The following is a 14,819-nucleotide window of genomic DNA, read 5'->3' as shown; positions in this document are numbered from 1 at the left end:
GTACTGAGGGAGGGTCACACTGTGGGAGGGACAGTACTGAGGGAGGGTCACACTGTGGGAGGGTTGGTACTGAGGGAGGGTCACACTGTGGGAGGGACAGTACTGAGGGAGGGTCACACTGTGGGAGGGGTGGTACTGAGGGAGGGTCACACTGTGGGAGGGACGGTACTGAGGGAGGGTCACACTGTGGGAGGGGTGGTACTGAGGGAGGGTCACACTGTGGGAGGGACAGTACTGAGGGAGGGTCACACTTTGGGAGGGGTGGTACTGAGGGAGGGTCACACTTTGGGAGGGGTGGTACTGAGACATGAGCCCTGGTGCACTGTCCCTTTAAGCAGCCTCAAGACAGCAGATGTAGGCAATTAAATGCAGCTGTGGATGATTAAAGGTTCTAGAGTCGGAGGAGGGTGGGAGGCTGCTGGACACCGGAGCACGAGGTGTAGGCTGTTGGTGTTTCTCACAGGACGAGGAGGAGGAGGAGGAGGGGGTAGGGTCTCTGAGGAGGGGGAAGTGTTTTGTATGTGGGGAGGGTTGGACCTGTGGAGGGAGGGGGGAAGGGAGGGACTGGTCAGGAGGTAGTTTATGATGTGGAAGGTTCTGGTAGTGTATTTCCAGAAGGGTGTCTGTGTCCTGGTCCCATGAAGATCAGCCCCTCTCCTCTCTGACCTAGTAACCCCAACCTACCACCCCCCCCCCCCCAGTGTGACCCCCCCTTCCCTGTTTCCTAGTCTGGGTAGAGAAGAGTGGGTAAGGGGTTGGAGATTGTGGGGTGTGTTGAGAGGTATTTTTAGGTGGGAGGGTGAAGGGGTGGATAGCAGGATGTGATTGCAGGGCATACTGGAGGGAGTGGGGTCATAGATCATTGTGGGTTTTCTCACTCTCCCTCATACCCCTCAGTGGTCACTGAAAGTGGACTGTTTGTTTTCACATCATTCCCCCCCATCTGCCTACCCTACCCCACTCTTTACCTTCACCCATCTCCCTCCCTCTCCTGTCTCTACCCTGCCTCCCTTATTGATTCTGCCCCTCTTCCCACAGCCCATCCATGGATGACAGCCTTCTCTTTGAGTGTAAGGCCCCTGACTTCTCCCTGCTGGAACTGTTGTCCCCTCCATGTCTCGACCCCCCAGACCCTGAGGTGGACCAGCTACGTCTGGGAGGTTCGGCAGAGTCTGCACTCAACTTGTGCCTCCATTCATCCGGGCTGAGGATGGGAGCTCGGGGCTCCGAGGCGTCCGCTCTGGGAGGGGCCGCAGGAGTGGCTGACAGGTGGGTGACCCGGCACGGTGGGAGAGTGTGAGCAACCTTCTGCGGCTCCTGCACCCATCCATTTCAATTGTTGGGATGGTTGGCCTCCCAGGAAAATGGGCTGCTGCTGGGATCATCCCTGCTCCACACTGGCAACCTCTTCGCAGCTCGCGGTGCCCACAGAACAAAAATAACTTTGTTCACTGGGCAAATCAAAGAACTGGCCATTGGTGGGGGAGACAGTGCACATGCTCCTGTTTGCATCAGCTGTGTTGAGGCTGAATCAAAGGTCCGATTTAATGTCAGAGAAATGTATACAATATACATCCTGAAATTCTTTTTCTTCACAAACATCCACGAAAACAGAGGAATGCCCCAAAGAATGAATGACAGTTAGAACCCCAAAGTCCACCCCCCGGCTCCTCCCTCCCACGCATAAGTGGCAGCAAGCAACAATCCCCCCCTCCCCTGAACGGCAAAAAAAAACATTGGCACCCACCACCATGAGCAAAGCAACAGCAAAAACACAGACTTGCAGTTAACCCAAAGACTACATTGTTCACCCAGTATTCAACATACCACAGGCTCTCTCTCCCCCCCCAATAAGGGGGAAAGAGATGTCTCTGTTTTCACAGTGAGTGAGGAGACATAACAAACAACTCACTAGTTTACAATGTTAAAAGTTCATTATATTGCTTTTTATTTGAGCTCTGTGCCCAAAGATCACGAGTCTCTGGACGTATAGCTGCTGATGTTCTGACTCCCCCCCCCCGATGACACATGGGTCTCCTGATGTGACACTGACCCTTGATCCACCCGTCTCCAGAGCCCTGAGATCCTAGGCTTCCAAAGTCGAGCCGAATACTTAGGCCGAGCCCTTGGTGTGCTGAACAACAATGGCTGGTTACGAAACCCCGAGAATGTGTCCCATACCCACAAAGAACCGTAGTCAGTGCGTAACTCCAGGTCAGAGTCTTCAAAAGAACCCTGAAAGGGAAAAATAGAGATATTAAAGATGGAAATAGAGCTGTTTCTGAAGATGCAAGCAAAGGAGTTGCCATTTAGCACCATCATCACTCTGCTCTGCCTTCTTACGAATTGATTGCGAACCTCAAGTTCCTAGGAGTGAACATTATAAACGACCTGTCCTGGTCCAAACATGTTGATGTCAAGGCCAAGAGAGATCACCAATGCTCAACTTCCTCAGGGGGCTAAAGAAACCTGGCACGTCCCCATCGACCATTACTAATTTTTATTGATGCACCGTGGAAAGCATTTTATCTGGATGCATCATGGCTTGGTACGGCAACAGCTCTGCCTGTGACTGCCAGAAACTGCAGAGAGTTGTGGACACAGCTCAGCACATCATAGGGACCAACCTCCCCTCCATGGACTCTGTCTACGCCTCGCTGCCTCAGCAAAGCAGTCAGCATATTCAATGACCCCACCCACTCTGGACACTCTCTTTTCTCCCCCTCTCCCAATGGGCAGAAAAGCAAGTACCACCAGGCTCAAAGATGGCTTCTACCCCACTGTTTCAAGTCTATTGAAGTTTCCCCTAATACGATAAGATGGACTCTTCACCTCACAATCTACCCCGTTATGCCTTACACATTATCGTCTGCCTGCACTACACTTTCTCTGTAGCTCTTGTATTTTATTCTGTTGTTTGTTAATGTTTTGCCTTGGACTACCTCAACACACCGTGTAATGATCTAATCAGTATGAACGAGCTTTTCACTGTACCTCTATAAATGACAATAATAAGTTGATTCCAATCCCTCTACTTCACACAGTGTGTAGTGGACCTGGCACTGGTCACTCCCACTAACCTCTGCTCTGTGCCCACTCCTGTCTCCTTGTTATTGATCTACCACCCTCCTCCATCAGTTCCTCCAGTTCCAGGGACTGGGCTTTGGCCAGTGTCACCTGAGCTGTGTTCTGTGGCTCTGACACACCCGCAGGCACCTTTGCCACCCTCTCATCCCCCCAGGAACATAAGTCAATAATGGAATCTGTCTCCTGGTGTAGGACATTCCTGCTTGCACTCCCACCCCTCTCACCTCCCCAACAGATCCACTCAGAGGAGCCATGCTCACTGAGTGAATGGTGCTTGGTTTGATCGGGCACCAGTCATCTCCCAAAAACCTGCTGGGACAATTTCTGAACTTCTGTCTCTCATCTACCTCTGACCATAGGAAGACAGGGTTCCAGCCAAATGCATGGAGAAGTGGTGGGTTCCCAGGAATGATCTCATCACTTCCTTTGAATGCCTGGGGTGTCCACTTGTCCCCGTGCTGTGCCCCTGCTGGGGTTTGTCAGTCCTCAGGAGAGAATGTGGATGCAGACATGACACTGGGTTTGTGGTAGCCTCACCCTCACCGTTTGACCCCAGCTGAACTCTTGCCTTTGGTTGGGGAGAGAATTATAGGGCTCATGATTAACCCAACCCTGTGACCACACTTGCCTTGTTCTCTAGGTGCCTGGTGGTGGGGGCCGGGAAGCTGTTTCTGTGAGTGAGAGGGTGCTAGGTGGGGGAGGTGGGTGGTTTGACGGGGTGTCTGGGCTGTGGGAGGGGGGTGTTGTGGTGAGGGAAGAAGGGGACAGATGGTTGGGCCTCTGGGTGTTGTTGCTTCACCTGGGCTTTGTTTTGTTTTCTTGCAGGTTTCCCTCTGATGTGTCCCCCTTGTCCCTTGCCCCCGATAGGATCCACCCGCGTGACTCCTATGAGGTCCCTGAATCCACCATCCTCTCCCTCATGCAGGAAGCGGCCAAACTGGAGCCACCATTTACAAGCCATGACCCTTCCTCGATGAACAACAATCCCAACCCTCAGGAGGAGGGTCACACCCTCGGGACTACTAGCTTTCTCCCTGCCCCTACCCCTCCCAGGATGGTGACCTTTCCCCCTGTCAGTTCCCCTGGACTCTGGGCAGAGGAGTTTCAAGGTGGTGCTGGTGTCAGTGGAGACCCCTGTCCAGTGAGCAGAGAGGTTGGGAACGGGTATGACCCTGGATCATGTCAAGCTTCAGATGTGCAGAGGGGGAGAGAGGACAGGGTGGGGGGAAAAGGTCAGGGAAGGGATGACCACTGGCCCATGTCGTCTACAGACCCCCACACACATCCCTCAGCACTTGTCCGCACAAGGACCCCCCGTAAACAGCCCCCATCCCCAGCGTAGTGCCCAGAGTGGGGACCCCACCTTCCAGGGTGTCACCGTCTGCATGGAGAGAGAGCTGGTGGGTCACCTTGACTGCCGTCTGCACATCACCTGCCCACTACAGGTAGGTCTCATTCTCCACCCCCTCCAACACCTCACTCCTACCACTTTCTCTCCCACTGACCCCTCCATGAGCTCATCACCCCTACACCCTCCGTCTCCTTTGCACAGCACTGCCCAACATAATTAGGTCTCGATACTCCTAGTTCTCTGACCCCTAGACCCTCTCTCTCTCAGCCCAGGGCTGCAGCAGAAGTTGACCAGGTTCCGATCCCACTCTCTGGGTCATCAGGAGACCCCGTCGACCCCCCGGCTCAGCAGCTCCGAGGAGGACCCGTATCCTGGCCACCAGAGTGAGTGAGGGCCAGGGTTCAGTGGGGTTGAGTCAGTGAGGGGAAGGGTAATTGCACGGATCCCAGAGTCGGTCCGTGTACAGCCTTGTGGAAGAAAGGGTGAGAGGGATGGGATGTGGTCAGTGTGGGGCAAGTCACTGGGGTCAGATTGGGTTGAGAGGACATGTCAGTGAGGGGGTGGGTCAATAAGGAGGTGGGGTCAGTGAGGGTTAGTGAGGGGATGGGTCAATAAGAAGATGGGGTTAATGAGCAGATGGGTCAATAAGGTGGAGGGGTCAGTGAGGGGGTGGGTCAGTAAGAAGATGGGATTAGTGAGGGGATGGGTCAATAAGGAGGTGGGGTCAGTGAGGGTTAGTGAGGGGATGGGTCAATAAGAAGATGGGGTTAATGAGCAGATGGGTCAATAAGGAGGAGGGGTCAGTGAGGGGGTGGGTCAGTAAGAAGATGGGATTAGTGAGGGGATGGGTCAATAAGGAAGTGAGTGGGGATCAATGAGGGGATAGGTCAGTGCTTGGACCCTGGGCAGTAAAAGCTCTTGCACTGTCTGCATTACAGGAATGAGGAGATGTGCCTCCTGTGGAACCCAGAAAACACCGCTGTGGAGAGATGCTGAGGATGGGACTCCACTGTGTAATGCCTGTGGGATCAGGTACCAGAGAGCCCCTGCCCCCCCCCCACCCTCACTCACCAACCCCCACTCCTTGACCTTTTCACCAGGACTGGATCAGTGAAGATGAATCTGTTTTGGGGGGTAGGGGGAGGGAGAGAGGAAGGTCTGTATTAGGGTGCAGGTTGTATTTGTCAAGATAACAATTAATTAACTTTTTGGACCAGCCTCCCATGAAGGTCCTCGTTAAACTCTTTACTAAAATCCATGTCAACAATATCCACAGCTCCATCTTCACCACCTCCTCAAACTCCCTCCAACACAACATTGGTAGTAATGTTGATCTGATTCAACATGTGAACCTTTCCCATGTCCTCCTTCACAGTAAGCATTGGTGAGAAGTATTTATCTAAGACTGATTCAGTTTCAAGTAGCTCCACATGCAAGTTCCCACACTGATGCTCAAGGATCCTTCTCCTTCCCTAACAACTTTTACTCTCACTGACTTAGAGAATCTTTAAGGATTCTCCTTTACCTTATCTGTTGGGATGTCTCGTGTACTCTCTTTGCCCTCCAGCTTCCCCAAGAGTTCCTGCACATCACTTGTACTCCACAAGGACTTGTGTGACCCCCCCCCCCCCAGTGCCTATACCTCATATCTGTTGGCTTTTATTTCCTGAACAGATCCCCCATGTCCCTAGTTAAGTACGATTCCCTACTTCTGCCAGCCTTGCCCATTATCTCATAAACCTGAGAGTGAATTGGGTTGGATAAATCCCCAGAACTGTTTGAGATATCCCTTTGGACCTTGTGGGAGGCTAGTGCAGAAATTGCAGAGGCCCTGGCAGAGAGATGTAAAACATCCTTAGCTATGGGTGAGTTGCCAGGGGACTGCAGAATAGCTAATGATGCTCTGTTATTCAAGAAAGGTTCTAGGAATAAGCCAGGAAATGTGGGTCAGTGATCCAGACACCTGGTGACGGTAAATAGTTGAAAGGTATTCTAAAGGACAGAATGTACATGTATTTGGATAGGCAAGGCCTATGAAGATGGCCAACGATGTTTAGTGCGTGGCAGCTCATGTCTAACCAACCTTGGAGTTTTTTGAGGTTGCCAAGAAGATTGATGAAGGAAAGGTAGTGGATGTTGTCTACATGAACTTTAGCAAGGACTTTGCCAAAGTCCTACATTGGAAGCTGGTCTAGGTTAAGTTATTTGACACTCAAGATGAAGTAGTCAATTGGGTTCAACATTGGCTGAATGGGAGAAGCCAGAGAGTGGTAGTAAATAGTTCTCTCATTGTTGTATACCATCTATGGTATGATTGAGATGATGTAGTAAATTGGATCAGCAAACTTATTGATGATACAAAGATTGTGGGGGGAGGGGGAGGGAGGTGCTTCCAATGGATAGTGAGGAAGACTATTAAAGCTTGCTGCATGATCTCAACCAGCTGGGAAAAGTGATCTTAAAAAAACAGCTGTTGGAATGCTGTTCCAACAGCATTGGGTTGGGTTGCCTAACATACAGTGAATGTTAGGGTACTGGGGGTGTACAGTAGAACAAAGTGACCTGGGAATTGTGATCCATAATTTAAGTGTCATAGGTAGACAGGATCATAAAGAGAGCTTTTGGCACATTGGCCTTGATAAACAATCATAAAGCACTACAACACAGTAGCAGGTTGTTCAGCCCATCTAGTCAATGCTCAATGGTTATTCTCCCTAGTTCCATTGACCCACATCTGGACAATAATCCTTCATGCCCCTCCTATCCATGTACTCATCCAAATTTATCTTATTTTAAACTCTAGTTCTAGTTCCATCTGGGGGGCGGGGGGGGGGGGGTGGAAGCTGCTTGTATTAACCCCATCTAAACCACTCATAATTTTGTATACATGAGAACCTGCATTATAGGGAAAGGTTCAATAAATTGGGGCATTAGTTGCAGGAATGCAGGGGAACGAGGGCAGATCTTGTAGAGGTGTGCAACATTGTGAGGGATATAGATAGGGTGAAAGTGAACAGGGTTTTTCCCAAAAGGTTGGGAGAGACAGTGGAATTCTCATCTTGCAGGATGTGGAACGATTAAAAACCTCCGATGTCCCTGATTACTACACCTGTAAGAAGAGTATCCAGCTGCAGCCTTGTACAGATAGTGTCGGGAACTGGAGCTGTGTGAACTCCTGAACACTTGGGAAGCTGATGAGTTGATTGATGGCAGATGCATGGAATGGTTGTGCATAAGGTGCAGGACATGTGTAACTGGGTGAGGGAGAAAGAGGGAAGGTTAGGCAGCCATTGTAGAAATAGGAAAAAAATACAGTTTAAGTATTTAGAGATGATGCAGGAGGGAGGGGTTTCCAATTTTTGGAATCATTGGGCTCTATTTCAGGGAGGTAGCCTGTACAGATGAGATAGTTTGGTACCCCTCCTGTTCAGGTGCAACAATGCTGCTTTGAGGGGTTTTAAAGTAGAGCTGCAGGGCGATGGGAAACCAGAGTGTTGGGTCCAATCGTGAAATGGTTGTGGGGAAAAATGATGTTAAGCCCACATACAAAGACCGCAATTGTGAAAGGCTGAGCATGATAGGAATGCTCTGGGTTGCATCTATTTCAATGCAGGAGTATTGTAGGCAAGGCTGATGAGATGGAGCATGTGGAATTATGACATTTTAGTTATTAGAGAGATTTGCTTGTAGGAGGGGCAGGACTGGAAGCTCAAGGTTCTGGGGTTCTCTTGTTTTAGATATGATAGAGCAGGAGGCATTAAAGGGGGAGAGTTGGCATTAGTCAGGGAAAACATGCAGTAGTGCTCAGATAGGACAGACTAGAAAGCACATTTACTGAAGCTATGTGGGTGAAACTGAGGAATAAGAAAGGGATGACCACATTCATGGGATTGTATTGTAGTTCACCAAAGAGTCAGTGCAATTTGGAGGAGCAAATTTGTTGAGGGGTAGCAGACAGTTGCAAGAAAAATAAGATTGAGATAGGTGATTTTTAACTATCCACATTGACTGGGACTGCCATACTGTAAATGGACAGACTGTCAAATGTACTCGAAGTTTTCTTAATCAATAGAGTGCCTATAAAAAGTTTTCAGCTTCTTGGAAGTTCTCATGCTTTATTGTTTTAAACATTGAATCACAATGGATTTAATTTGGCTTTTTTTTGGTACTGGTCAACTGAAAAAGACTTGTGTCAAAACAAAAACAGATCTCTACAAAGTGATCTAAATTATTTACAAATATAAAACACAAAATAGTTGATTGCACAAGTATTCACCTCCCCTTAATATGACACACCAATCATCTCTGGTGCAGCTAATTGGTTTTAGAAGTTACATAATTGGTTAAATGGAGATCACCTGTGTGCAGTCACAGTGTTTCAATTGATTGTAGTAAAAATACACCTGTATCTGGAAGGTCCAACTGCTGGTGAGTCAGTATCCTGGCAAAAACTACACCATGAAGACAGAAGAACACTCCAAGCAACTCTACAAAAGGGTTACAGAAAAGCATAAATCAGGAGATGAATACAAGAATATTTCCTAGTCACTGAATATTCCTTGGAGTGCAGTTAAGTCAATCAACAAGAAATGGAAAGAATATGTCACAATTGTAAATCTGTCTCAAGCAGGTAGCCCTCAAAAACGGAGTGACTGTGCATGAAGGGAACTAGTGAGGGAGGCCACTAAGAGACCTTTGACAATCCTGGAGGGGTTACAAGTTTCAGTGGCTGAGATGGGAAAGACTGCGGATACAACAACTGTTGCCCGGGTGCTTCACCAGTTGCAGCTTTATGGGAGAGTGGCAAAGAGAGAGCCACTTTTTTTTGAGGGGGAAGAGGAAAAAAACCTCACGACATCTCAGCTAGAGGCTGCCAGAAGGCAAGTGGGAGACTCTGAAGTCAGCTGGAAGAAGGTTCTATGACCAGATTAAACCAAAATTGAGCTTTTGGCTGTCAGACTAAATGCTATGATTGGCATAAGCCAAACACCGCACATCAACAAAAACAACTATCCCCACCATGAAGCCTGGTGGTGGCTGCATCATGCTGTGGTGATGCTTCACTGCAGCAGGCCCTGGACAATGACCCCAGGTAAAAAGCCCAAAGCTACACAGTAGTGGCTCAAAAACAACAAAATTAATGTCCTGGATTGGCCAAGTCAGAGTGCAGACCTCAATCCAATTGAGAATTTGTGGCTGGACTTGAAAGGCAGTTCATTCATAATCCCGAAGCAATTTGACAGAGCCTGAGCAGTTTTGTAAATTAGAATGGGGGAAAATTGCAGTGTCTAAATGTGCAAAGCTGATAGAGACATATCCACACAGACTCAAGGGTGTAATTGCCAAAGGTACATCTATTAAATAGATCTGAAGGGGGTGAGTAATTATGCAATCAATTATTAAACACCAGATAATTGTAATAAATTTAGATTAATTTGTAGAAATTTGTTTTCACTTTGACACAGTGTCTTTTCTGTTGATTAGTGTCAAGAAAAACAATAAAACATGAAAACTTCTGGGGGGAGGGGGTAGTGAATACTCTATAGGCACTGTACATCAAAATCCCAACTAGAGTGTGATATCGACTGTTAATGGATTTGATTTTGGAGTTTAAGACAAAGTAACGCTTAGAAGGTAGTGATTATAATATGATAGAGTTCACTCTGCATTTGGGGGGTGGGGGTAGAAAGCTAAAGTCAGATTTATCAGTATTACAGTGCAGTAAAGAGAAATATAGAGCCATGAAAGAGGAGCTGACCGAAGTTGATTAGAACAGGTGACAGAACAGCAATGGCTGGTGTTTTTTGGGGGAAATTCAGAAGGTATAGGATGGATATATACCAAAGAAGTAGTATTCTAAGGCAGGATGACACAACCATGACTGACAAGGGAAGTTTAAAAACAGAAAAAGCCAAAAGAGAGAGAGCATATAATTGAGCAAATATTGGTGGGAAGTTTGAGGACTGGAAAGTTTAAAAAAAATCAAAAAAAAAATCAGAAGGCAACTATAAAAACCATAAGGGGAGAAGATGAAATATGAAGTTAAGAAAGCCAATAATATGAAAGAATATCAATTTTTTTCAGGCTTATAAAGAATAAAAAAGGGGAGAGAATAGATATTAGACCACTGGACAATGATGCTGGTGAGGTAGTAATGGGGGGGGGGGGGGGGTGGGACAATGAAATGGCAGAAGAAATAAACGTATATTGTGCATCTAGTAGAAACCACAAGCAGTTTGCTGGAAGTTCGAGTGTGTTGGGAGCAGAAGTGAGTTCAATTGCTATTACTAGGGAGGATGTGGTTGCGAAGCTGAAAGGTTTAAAGGTGGACAAGTTGCCTGGACCAGATAAACTATACCCCAGAATTCTGAAATTGGTGACTGGGGTGATTGTCAATATTGGTAATGATCTTTCAAGAATCACTAGGTTCTGGCATGGTTCCAGAGGACTGGAAAATTGCAAATGTCACTCTCCTCTTCAAGAGAGGAGGGAGGCAGAAGAAAGGAAACCATAGGCCAGTTAGCCTGACCTCAGTGGTTGGGAAGATGTTGTAGTTTATTGTTAAGGATAAGGTCTCAGGGTACTTGCAGGCAAATGTTTTTTTTTTTTAAAAAAGGCCAAAGTCAGCATAGGGAAAACCTTGCCTGACAAATCTTCTGGAGTTCTTTGATGAAGTAACATGCAGGATAGTCAAAGGAGAATTAGTGGATGTTGTGTACTTGGACTTTCAGAAGGCCTTTGACAAGGTGTCACACATGAGGCTGATTAACAAGTTAGCCCATGGCATCACAGGAAAGATTCCAGCATGGATGGAAGATTGGCTGATTGGCAGGAGGCAAGGAATGGGCATAATGGGAACCTTTTCTGGTTGGTTGCTAGTGTCTAGTAGTGTTCAGTATGGTTCAGTGTTGGGACTGCTTTTTACATTGTATGTCAATGATTTAGATGATTTAATTGGCTTTGTGGCCAAGTTTGTGGATGACAAAGATGGATAGAGGGGCAGGAAAGCTGTAGAAGGACTTGGACCGATTAGGAGACCAGGCAAAGAAGTGACAGATGGAATAGTGTTGGGAAGTGTATAGTAATGCACTTTGATAGAAGAAATAAATGTGAAAACTATTTTCTGAATGGGTAGAAAATTCAAAACACACAGGTGCAAAGGGACTTGGGAGCTCTCATGCAGGATTCCCTTGAGACGAACCTCTTGGTTGAGTTGGTCATGAGGAAGGCAAATGCAATGTTTGCATTTGTTGTGAGAGGACTAGAATATAAAAGCAAGGGTTTAATGCTGTGGTTTTATAAGGGACTGGTGAGGTCTCATTTAGAATATTGTGAGCAGTTTGAGGCCCCTTATCTAAGAAAGAATGCTAAGAAAGGACATTGGAGAGGGTTCAGAAGAGGTTTATCAGAATGATTCTGGGAATGAAAGGGCTATTGAATTAGTGTTTGGCTCTGAGCCTGTACTTGCTGTAATTTAGAAGGATGTAGGGGAGCTCATTGAAACTGATTGAATGTTGAAAGGCTTTGATGGAGTGGATATGGACTGGATGCTTCCTATAGTACAGGAGTCTAGAACCAGAGCTACAGCCTCTGAATAGAGGGATGCTCATTTAGAATAGAGATGAGAAGGTGGTTAATCTGTGAAATTTGTTGCCACAGGCAGCTGTGGAAGTCAAGTCATTGGGCATATTCAGAGTGGAGATTGATGGGTTCTTGACTAGTCATTGTGTGAAATGTTATGGGGGAGAAGGCAGAAGAATGGGGTTGTGGGAAAATGGATCAGCCATGATGAAATAGCAGTGTAGACTCAATGGCCCAAATAGCCTAATTCTGCTCCTATCTCTTGTGGTCTTCTGGACCAATTTGATCTTGCTCCATATCTTGAAACTAATAAAAATTATGGTCACTACAAAGTACTCTTCTAGTAGGGTAGCCCTTTTTCTAATGAGGCCTTGTAATTTCAGAAAACTTCATTTCTCCCCATCTAATTCTCTGGTGCATTGTTGGTTGTCCCTGTTGATATTAGGAAATTTAAAATCATCAACTTGAACAACTTGCATTTCTGTTCCCCTCCCCCCACTACATATTTGCTCCTCCTGTTACTTCTGATTATTGGTGGAAGGAGGCTGCAGTTGAGTCCCATCCACATGATCTTATTTCTGATTTTTATCCATGCAGCCGTGATGGTCGCATGAATCAGTGGTGCTCCAACCTCCTCAATAAAGTGATAAATCTCTGGAATTCCCTGCCAGGAGGGTGGTGGATCACTGGGGCAAATTAAAGGGGAAGTGGGTAGAGTTAGGAAGACCAGGGGATTGCAGTCACAGAGGAGGCAGATTAAAACTGATGGTCAATGGTTGGGCAGCTTGGTCTCCTGTTTTTGTGTGTTCCCGTTCTCCTGTCTGTACATTGCTTCAGTCCTACTCCGTGCTGCTCTTCTGGCCAGTTCCCTATCTGCTTCCAGTGCTGACCCTTCTCCTGCATCTGGAGTGTACACGCTTTCTCTTCCCCCTCCCCACCTGAGCTCCCTGTTGTTCCCACAGATACAAGAAGTATCGGATTCGGTGCCCAAAGTGCTGGCACATTCCCAAGAAAGAGGGCAAATATTTTGTCCGTGCCTACGGTGTGGGGACCCCCCTTCGACTGCTCCTGAATACAAGAAAGGGGACGAACTGCTGATGGCCAAGGATGCAGATGGGAGAAGAGATGTGTCTGGAAGTGAACTTCTTGTCACCACCCAGAGCTGGTGTGAAAGGGGATTGCAACAAAACTGTGCCTATTTAATGTTGGGAGCAGGTGGTCTCTGTGTCACGGGGAGGAGAGACTTTGTCACTGCTGTAATGGTGGGATTCTATTCACTGTTGTAGAGTGCTATCCATGCATTTGAAAGCTGTCCCCGTATATCGTGACTTCCTGTAGTGGGCTCTGTCAATAGCGTTTTGGTGGGGCATTTGATGGATGTCACAAAGCTTGCTTGTTCCTGTAATATTGGATTTGCTTGTGGTTCACTGTCTCAATAAAATACCTCCAGTCTTGGGCTGGAATTCAGCATCCCAGAGTAGTGTCCCACTGCATTTACACCCACTTCCGTCACATACTCGGACCCACCTTGACAGGATGATGGATACACAAGGAGAAAGCAGTTGTGGAAATTGTTGATATGTTCATATTCATACAGCAAGGAAACAGGCCCTTTGGCTCAACTCATCCGCACTGCCTGTGTTGCCCAGTGAACTAGTCCCATCTGCATGTGTTTGGTCCACAGCCCTCTGAACCTCTCCCAGTCCTGTACTTACTGAGGCTTTTAAATATTGCTACTGTGCTGCCTTAGCCAGTATTTCTGACAGCTCATTCCAAATATTCACCACCCACTGTGTGAAGAAACTGCCCCTGATGTCCCTTTAAATCTCTCACTTCTGATTTTAATCCTGTGTCCCCTTGTGTCCACACTCCCCCCTGGGGATAAAGCCTGCTTTCTCCCTGTCTGTGCTCTTTATAATCTTATCTACCTCTATGAGGTCGCCCCGCAATCTCCTACATTCCAGGGAGTAAAGTCCTAGTCCACACAACCTCTCCTGCAAGTCCAGGCAACATCTTGGTACTATAACTCTTTTCTACATTCTTGCTAATTAATAACATTGTTCTTCTAACAGGGTGTTCAAAACTGCATGTGGTACTCTAAGTGCAGTTTCAACGATGTCAAATATAACTGCATCGCAAACTTCCGAACCCCCGTAATCAGCAAGACCAACTTGCCAAATGCCGCCGTCAGGCCACATTCATATGCGCCGGGACCCTGTTTCGAGTAGAGAACCTACATTGGGATGGGGTGGAGAAAGTACTGCCCCTGCTGCATGTCCCGCGGCCAGATGAGACGTGAGTTGGAGCCGCACCTTCTATGCAGGGCTGGTCAAAGGTCACGAGTGGCATCCTTCCAGGGCCCTACCTCCCTCGTGGCCAAGAGGCGATCACGGACGTGCTCGGGAGCTCGGACTGAAGGGATTTGGCAACATGACACCGCTTATTCCCCCCAATCTCCCCTCTCACACATGCATACCCCGTCTCACCCAGGTGCTCACCCCTCCCTCTCGCTCCCCATCCCTCACACAGGCTCGCCTTCCCCCACCAGCTTTGGTCGAACACTGTCAGGGTAACAGCTGGAGCTCATTGTGTGTTGACCGGGGCTCCGGGACGGGACGGAAGCTGCCGACCCGGATCCGACCACTAATCCCCTGAGTCCGGCCGCCGCTCCAATGAGCCGGGACCCAGCTGTGTTCACCCCGCAGCGCGACACGTCCCATCGCTGCAACAGCTGGCCACAGCCGGGTTATAAAGCCGAGAGCGGCCGGCAGAGCAGAGTCCGGGCGGGAGCGCGCCTCAG

The 14,819-nt window shown here is 47.9% G+C and overlaps 2 long non-coding RNA genes across 2 annotated transcripts; both read left to right on the top strand.

Moving 5' to 3' along the window:
* Positions 1-417: 417 nt before the first annotated feature.
* Positions 418-4,513, top strand: LOC140731275 (uncharacterized). Its single transcript, XR_012099789.1, has 3 exons — positions 418-487; positions 1,039-1,269; positions 3,913-4,513. It is a non-coding gene; the product is annotated as an uncharacterized lncRNA (long non-coding RNA).
* Positions 4,514-4,708: 195 nt separating this feature from the next.
* On the top strand, positions 4,709-13,455 carry LOC140731243 (uncharacterized). The gene is made up of 3 exons (XR_012099759.1): positions 4,709-4,821; positions 5,377-5,470; positions 12,982-13,455. It is a non-coding gene; the product is annotated as an uncharacterized lncRNA (long non-coding RNA).
* The last annotated feature ends 1,364 nt before the right edge of the window (positions 13,456-14,819 follow it).

The sequence above is a fragment of the Hemitrygon akajei genome, chromosome 1, assembly GCF_048418815.1.
Source record: "Hemitrygon akajei chromosome 1, sHemAka1.3, whole genome shotgun sequence".
Lineage (NCBI taxonomy): Eukaryota > Metazoa > Chordata > Chondrichthyes > Myliobatiformes > Dasyatidae > Hemitrygon > Hemitrygon akajei.
The sequence above is the reverse complement of the archived record's forward strand: the minus strand, read 5'-3'. Positions and strand labels throughout refer to the sequence as shown.